The following is a 9,134-nucleotide window of genomic DNA, read 5'->3' as shown; positions in this document are numbered from 1 at the left end:
CAGCAATAAATCGGCGGTAAAAGTTGGCAAAGCCCAAAAATCTCTGAAGACCCTTAAGAGAGGAGGGCTGAGTCCAGTCACAAATAGCTTGCACCTTGACGGGATCCATCTCAATGGAAGAGGGAGAAAAAATATACCCCAAAAAGGAAATTTTCTGGACTCCAAAAACGCACTTAGACCCCTTCACACATAAAGAATTAGACCGCAGAACCTGAAAAACTCTCCTGACCTGCTGGACATGAGAGTCCCAGTCATCAGAAAAAATCAGAATATCATCCAGATATATTATCATAAATTTATCCAGAAAATCGCGGAAAATATCATGCATAAAAGACTGGAAAACTGAAGGGGCATTAGAAAGACCAAAAGGCATGACCAAATACTCAAAGTGGCCCTCGGGCGTATTAAATGCGGTCTTCCACTCATCCCCCTGCCTGATCCGCACCAAATTATACGCCCCACGAAGATCAATTTTAGAGAACCACTTAGCACCCTCTATACGAGCAAACAAATCAGTAAGCAATGGCAATGGGTATTGATACTTAACAGTGATCTTATTCAGAAGCCGATAATCAATACATGGTCTCAAAGAGCCGTCTTTTTTTTGAGACAAAGAAAAACCCAGCTCCCAAGGGAGAAGAAGATGGACGAATATGTCCCTTTTCCAAAGACTCCTTTATATATTCCCGCATAGCAACATGTTCCGGCACAGACAAATTAAACAAACGACCCTTTGGATATTTACAACCCGGTATCAAATCTATGGCACAATCGCACTCACGGTGCGGAGGTAACGACCCAAGCTTGGGTTCGTCAAAGACGTCTTGATAATCAGAAAGGAACTCAGGGACTTCAGAGGGAATGGACGACGAAATAGAAACCAAAGGTACGTCCCCATGAATACCCTTACATCCCCAGCTCAACACAGACATTGCTCTCCAGTCCAAGACTGGGTTGTGAGACTGCAACCATGGCAATCCCAGTACCACATCGTCATGTAAATTATACAGTACCAGGAAACGAATAATCTCCTGGTGATCCGGATTGATACGCATGGTTACTTGTGTCCAGTATTGTGGTTTATTATTAGCCAATGGGGTGGAGTCAATCCCCTTCAGAGGAATAAGAGTCTCCAAAGGCTCTAAATCAAAACCACAACGATTGGCAAAGGACCAATCCATAAGACTCAGAGCGGCGCCAGAGTCAACATAGGCGTCCGTGGCAATGGATGACAAAGAGCAAATCAGGGTTACAGACAAAATAAACTTAGACTGAATGGTGCCAATGGAAACAGACTTATCAAGCTTCTTTGTACGCCTAGAGCATGCCGATATAACATGAGTAGAATCCCCACAATAGAAACACAATCCATTCTTCCGTCTAAAATTCTGTCGCTCGCTCCTGGACAGAATTCTATCACACTGCATACTTTCTGGCGTCTTTTCCATAGACACCGCCAGATGGTGCACCGGTTTGCGCTCCCGCAGACGCCTATCAATCTGAATAGCCATTGTCATGGACTCATTCAGACCTGCAGGCAAAGGGAACCCCACCATAACATCCTTAACGGCATCAGAGAGACCTTCTCTGAAAGTTGCCGCCAAGGCGCACTCATTCCACTGAGTAAGCACAGACCATTTACGGAATTTTTGGCAGAAAACTTCAGCTTCGTCTTGCCCCTGAGATAGTGCCATCAAAGTTTTTTCTGCCTGAAGTTCCAAATGAGGTTCCTCATAAAGCAAGCCCAAGGCCAGAAAAAACGCATCCACATCGCGTAACGCAGGATCCCCTGCTGGCAATGAGAAGGCCCAATCTTGAGGGTCACCCCTGAGCAAGGAAATCACAATCCTAACCTGCTGAGCAGGGTCTCCAGCTAAACGAGACTTCAGGGACAAATAAAGCTTACAATTATTTCGGAAATTCTGGAAGCTAGCTCTATTCCCTGTGAAGAACTCCGGCAAAGGAATTCTCGGCTCAGATACCGGAGCATGTACCACAAAATCTTGTAAATTTTGTACTTTCGTGATGAGATTATTCAAACCCGCAGTTACACTCTGGAGTTCCATTATTGTCAGGTGCACACAGAGCATACAGAGATTAGGAGGAGGGAGAGAAAAAAGACTGCAGCAAGGCAGACTGGAGGAAAAAAAAAAAAAAAAAAAAAAAAAAAAAAAAAAAAATTCCAGCAGACTTCTTATCACTCTCCTTTCTCAACCTGGGTCTTTAACACTTTATTGGCCGGTCAAACTGTCGTGATCTCTGCAGGCAGAGATCATAGCAAGCCTATAGAGGGACAAGCTCTCGGAAGATGGAACTATACTGACCATGAACTAAGCCTGCCGCGCAACTAGAAATAGCCAGGTAGCATTTCCTATTTATCGCTAGATGCCCAGCTCTGGCCTAAGACCTAAATAGCTAGCAGAGGGAAATATAAGACCTGGCTCACCTCTAGAGAAATATTCCCAAGAAGACAGTAGCCCCCCACATATAATGACGGTGAGTTCAGATGAAACAACAAACGCAGCAGGAAAATAGTCTTAGCAAATTTGAGGTCCGCTTACTAGATAGCAGAAGACAGATAGTATACTTTCATGGTCAGCAGAAAAACACTAACAAAACACCATCCAGAGATTACCTTAAACTCTGGCATTAACTCATAACGCCAGAGTAGCAATCCCTGATCCACGAGAGCTTTCCAGACACAGTAACAAAACTTCAGCTGTGAACTGGAACAAATAGGCAAAACAAAACATGGACAAAAGTCCAACTTATCTAGTAGTTGTCAGAAGCAGGAACAAGCACTGAGAGGCATCAGATAACATTGTTGACCGGCAAGAAACCACCAGAGAAATGAGCTTAAATAGCGACACCCACTACTGATGGAATCAGGTGAAACAGGAAAGAGGATGACAAGTCCAATTCCACAAGCGGCCACCGGGGGAGCCCAGAATCCAAATTCACAACAGGGGGGGTACTGTTGTGGATTCTGTTTGTGGGCTCCCTCTGGTGGTTACTGCTGGTACTGGGTGACTTTGGTGGGTTGCGGCCTTTGGTTTCCACCTGTCCATCAGAGGCTGGGTGGTTCCTATTTTACCTGGCCTTTCTGTCATTCCCTTGCCGGCTATCAATGTATTCAGATGTGCTCTGTTTGGTTCCTGCCTACCTGCTCCCAGATCTTTCAGGATAAGCTAAGTGCTGATTTTCAGTTGTTGGTTTTTTTGTCCAGCTTGCTTATTATGTCTCTATGCTAGCTGGTAGCTCTAGTGGACTGAGGTTCTCCCCATGTGCCATGAGTTGGCACATGGGTTCTTGTAATCTCAGGATGGTTTTTTTGATTAGGGTTTTTTGCTGACCGCTCAGACCCCTTTTGTATCGTTCTGCTTTCTAGTTTACAGCGGGCCTCAATTTGCTGAACCTATATATATCATCTCTATGTGTGTGCCTTCCTCTCATTTCACCGTCAATACATGTGGGGGGCAACTATACCTTTTGGGGTTCATTCCTCTGGAGGCAAGTGAGGTCTTTATTTTCTCTGCAGTACTAGTTAGCTCTTAGGCTGGTGCGTGGCGTCTAGAACCAACGTAGGCACGCTCCCTGGCTATCTCTAGTTGCGTTTGTCAGGCGTAGGGCAGAGGTCAGCCCAGGTTCCATCACATTAGAGCTCGTCCGATATTTTGTATTACTTTGCTTGTCCCTTGCTATCCCTAGCCATTGGGATTCATGACAGATGACCTCTGGAGCGTGGGAAAATGCCAGTTCATTTTTTTCTCGCACCCAGTGACTAGGCAGGAGATCCGAATATTGCGAGGCGAGTAGTGAAATACTCGCTATGTTACGAGTACCGCGAGTACTGCATTACTCGCTGAGTACCAAGTACTGGCGAATATACTCGCTGTTAGGACTGACGTAAAGCACCAAATAATATTTGGAGATGATATAAGGTGCGTATATGGCGGTATAATGTGAGTACGCACATGGGTTAGCTTCATCTAGTATCAAGGAAGCGAACCCTATTGTGTCACAGGGCTGCTATACTGCACAGAGAGCACAAGCAAGGTGACACAGAACTCTGCCCCAAGACTCAGGGTAAGAGTCCCTCAAGATCTCTTGCCTTGACACCGCTACTGCGGTGCCAGGGAAGCTAAAGTAAATATTTTCCGCACAGGAGTGTGTGCAGTGCCACTCTGGCGGATGCCACTAACCATCCCAAACTAGGGCTAGGAAAGCGCACTATCTGCGCATGGCACCACTCTGGCGGTCGCTGCTAACTGGATTAGCAACTTGTGCAATTGTGCAGGATAGCACTGTTGGGCGCTAGGAAGCTATACCATTCGCGAGCAGGCAACAACACTAGAGATGGCAATGATTCGGAACTTTCATCCATTGAAAGGCATTCATCCACACACACACAAGTTAATAAGTGTACACTAGTGCATGGCCGAGCGGCCATGCAAACCTTTTATAGCAGTAGCGCTCCGGGACCTTCCTGATGGTCCAATAGGAGCCGCAACAGTACCTGAGCATGTGACCCCTGACCTCCTATGGGAGGTCATCCCGTAGGCATGCTCAGTGTGGGAAAAGCAGGACTAAGTCCGTGAAATGCCTGCTCGCTGCTGAGCAGTGCTGGCTACAAAGGCAGAGCATGGAAAGGCAGCAGTACCCAAGCACACAGTATCAGCTTAATCCAGATGCTGGGATCGACGTCTCTGCTGAGCAATTCCCACTGTGGCTGGAGGAAAATGTGAGACCGCAGTGGACATGGTTCGAGATTCCCCCTGTGCAGCAGCGGGAACTCGACACCTAACACTTGCTCATCCCTATCGCTAATGTAAAATTTGGACATTGGCTCCCATCAATATATTAGTCAGATCTTTAAGCTCCTTTAGTAATGTCCTCTGTCCTAGCCCTTCTTCTGTAGTAATTTCCCCTGTCCTTTAATAACATCTCCTGATGAAGAATTAAGGAAACGTGTTGGGGCGGTGTGAACTTTGCAGGCAGGTGACATCTACATGTAAGTTGAAATATTGTTTTTTTTTAGCTCCCTCTCTGCTGCATACATGTATTGGAAAGTCCAAATCATTTTACCTCAGCATTTATAGGAGACTATATCATATTAATGCTACAATATGCATGTCCCTTTTTTCACCTCCTGTTTATGCCTATATGACAATATCATGTTAATAAAGTAATTTTTAAATGGGCAAATACACTCTCTAGGTATTTTTCCTACCTTTCTGTCTTGCAAGATTGCCTTGTGCAGGCATGTACTATGGAGGACAGAGAATGAACTTCAATCCAATATTGCAGCCAGCATGCAGCCAGCGGGTAAGGAAAGGGTGAATCAAACACCCGAAAACCCCGCCTCTATGGCTGAAAATTGTTCCCTCCAAATTCAGGTGACAGAGTCCCTTTAAGTGACACGCTCCATGTATTTGAGGCACTGAAAGTTTGATTTTCACCCTGTGGCGCATATGGTCATAAATGTACACTGTACAGTATATCTGTGCCACATTGATGCCAAAGTTATTAAATAAGATCACAGTATCTAAATTGTTAAAATAAAGGGCAAGAGTGACACATTTTGATGAGTAATGAGCAACACTATCTACAGGCGCTACAACAATAGTAAGCAAAGATTAAGAACATTAACCCAGCGATCATGGAAAAGTGATGGGGCAAGCACTGAGCTTAGCAGAGCCATGGAATCAGATGTGTGGTATCTAGTGTTGAGCATTCCGATACCGCTAGTATCGGGTATCGGCCGATATTTGCTGTATCGGAATTCCGATACCGAGTTCCGATATTTTTGTGATATTGGAAATCGGAATCGGAAGTTCCCAGCGTATGGTTCCCAGTGTCTGGAGGAGAGGAGACTCTCCTTCAGGCCCTGGGATCCATATTCATGTAAAAAATAAAGAATAAAAAAAAAAAATATGGATATACTCACCTTCGGACGGCCCCTGGCTCTCACCGCTGCAAGCGTCTGCCTCCGTTCCTAAGAATGCAGTGAGTGTAGGACCTGCGATGACGTCGCGGCTTGTGATTGGTCGCATGAGCGGTCACATGAGCGGTCACGCGACCAATCACAAGCCGCGACGTCATCGAAGGTCCTTCACTCTGCATTCTTAGGAACGGAGGCTTCCGGTTACATTGCTAAGGTCCAGGGTCCGCCGGAGGGGTGAGTATATCCATATTTTTTATTTGTATTCTTTATTTTTTACATGAATATGGATCCCAGGGCCTGAAGGAGAGTTTCCTCTCCTTCAGACCCTGGGAACCATCCAGGATACCTTCCGATATTTGTGTCCCATTGACTTGTATTGGTATCGGGTATCGGGTATCGGTATCGGCAAGATCCGATATTTTGCCGGTATCGGCCGATTCAAACCGATACTTTCGAATATCGGAAGGTATCGCTCAACACTAGTGGTATCATTAACCAGCAGCAAAAGATTTTCTATTTTCCTTATAAGACCCTCACCGCTGTGTATGTCAATGATTGTTTATCACTTGTAAGGTGAAAATGAGAAAAAAAGTTTTGAAAATACAAATCAGATTTCTTTCAAAATTTTTATTTAATGAAATTAGCTGAAGTTAAGAAAAGATAGTAAAGAAGTTTCTACTGCAATTAAATTTTATTCTTAAATGATTTAACTGTGGCAGTGTACCATAAATAAATTATATATGAAGATTATAAAATAAGTCAGCATTAAAGATTGAATTGCATCTGATTTTACGACATCAAGTCAAGGATACTTCAATGATTCAGTAACTGTCTTCCAACACTGTCAAAGTTATGCTGCAAAGAGATAGATCTATGGCTTGAAAACATCTGCTGATACTTTTTTCAGGCATTTTTGCACTAAAAGCTGAATGTTAACCATATTGTATTTACTCAAAAGACCATATGTCAGAACTCCCAAGCGATACTTTTTAGGTGGGTCAGCACAGCAATAGCATTTTGCCATGTGGATGATTCAGGTACAAAGACTAATTCTACATACAAGTTTTTTTATGAACACTATGAAAGACATATTTGTACTGCTACAACATGAATTCCTTAGAATTAATTTGAAATGTATTTATTTCAGATTTTATAACTCAATAGTTATTACAGGTTAAAATCTGTTTTATGTCATTGCATTGAGATGTTGACAACATAAGAAGAAAGGTAAATATTCTTTCAAATAAATCTCACTGAGCAAAGCAATAAGTCAACATCAGTCAACAAACAAAAAGTCATTGCACACCAATACAATCAAATCAAAGAAAACAAATTTTGTATGGTTCACATCACAGTACAAGTTAAAAAGAAGTCATCAAACTATCTATCTATCTATACCAAGATAATATTTATAGTCTTTTTTTATACTTTTCCAAATCTTATTCTTTACTGTATGAAGACATACTTTAAATTGATATCTAAGTGATATACAGTATCAAAACCAAATGTACGTAAGTGTTCTAAGTTGACCAAGTGACCTTCTTTTTCCATATTGTATATAAATTCTAAATACTGTATTTCATGTAAGACCTTTCTCATAAGTCTACACATTATTTCCAAAAAGGAAACAGAGAAAAGAAATCAGAAATACATTAAAGCTTATCAAGGTCATAAATATCTCTCATCTTTTTTCAGTATACAGCATGAATGTACTTTTGAATGCTATTTTATAGTTTATGTATAGCTGACTAACTTTGCAAATATATTTCAAGTACTTTTCATATTCATTACGTACTTACCTGCCTGTAACATAGACCAGAGCTGTATTTACAATTCCGGTGTCTACAGAGCTGAAAACTCCCTGCATTTCTTACTAGTTTGATGTTTGAAGTTTTTTGCTTTGTAGATTTGCAATTTAGGGTTGTATCAGGGAGGGTAATTTAAGGGATTGTAAGTTGTTGATCAAAAAATGGTTGTCTAAATGTAGAAAAAGTATAAAATAACTAGTGACGAGCAAGTGTGCTTGTTACTCGAGATTTCCGAGCATGCTCGGGTGCTCTCAGAGTATTTTGGGCATGCTTGTAGATTATGTTTGAGTCCCTGCAGCTGCATGATTTGCGGTTGCTAGACAGCCTGAATACATGTGGAGATTCCATAACAATACCTGCATGTGTTCAGGTTGTCTAACAGCCGCAAATCATGCAGCTGTGGCAACACAAACATAATCTACGAGCATGCCCAAAATACTCAGAGAACATCCGAGCAAGCTCGGAAATCTCGAGTAACGAGCACACTCGCTCATCACTGAAAAAATCTTGTTTTTTGTTTTCTTTCAATGATGTGTAAATCATCCCAAACAGGGTCCAAAACAGGAAACATGTTCTCCCCCTTCCTGTGTATCAGTTATGTGTATGTGTTGGAGAGCATGTATGTATATGTGTTGGCTGACCATGCAACATCCTAATGCATGCCTAAAAAATGTGCAAGAGCAGAAAAGATGCAGCACTCACCCATGAGCTGTTTCAACGAAGTCCTTTATCAAACCATTGTGGATCTGTGGACAAAGTTCATGGGACAGGCAGATGCAGGAGGAATGCGGGGAAGGAACAATACTTATGAATGCCACTCGTATATACACTGTGTGCAGAATTATTAGGCAAGTTGTATTTTAGAGGATTATTTTTATTATTGATCAACAACTATGTTCTCAATCAACCCAAAAGACTCATAAATATCAAAGCTTAATATTTTTGGAAGTTGGAGTGGTTTTTTTTTAGATTTGGCTATCTTAGGAGGATATCTGTTTGTGCAGGTAACTATTGCCATCCAGAATTATTAGGCAACTTAATAAAAATCAAATATATTCTCATCTCACTTGTTTATTTTCACAAGGTAAACCAATATAACTGCACAAAATTTAGAAATATACATTTCTGACATGCAAAAACAAAACCCCAAAAAATTAGTGACCAATATAGCCACCTTTCTTTATGATGACACTCAGCAGCCTTCCATCCATAGATTCTGTCAGTTGCTTGATCTGTTTATGATCAACATTGCATGCAGCAGCCATCACAGCCTCCCAGACACTGTTCCGAGAGGTGTACTGTTTTCCCTCCCTGTAGATCTCACATTTTATGAGGGACCACAGGTTCTCTAAGGGGTTCAGATCAGGTGAACAAGGGGGCCA

The sequence above is a fragment of the Ranitomeya variabilis genome, chromosome 3, assembly GCF_051348905.1.
Source record: "Ranitomeya variabilis isolate aRanVar5 chromosome 3, aRanVar5.hap1, whole genome shotgun sequence".
Lineage (NCBI taxonomy): Eukaryota > Metazoa > Chordata > Amphibia > Anura > Dendrobatidae > Ranitomeya > Ranitomeya variabilis.
The sequence above is the reverse complement of the archived record's forward strand: the minus strand, read 5'-3'. Positions refer to the sequence as shown.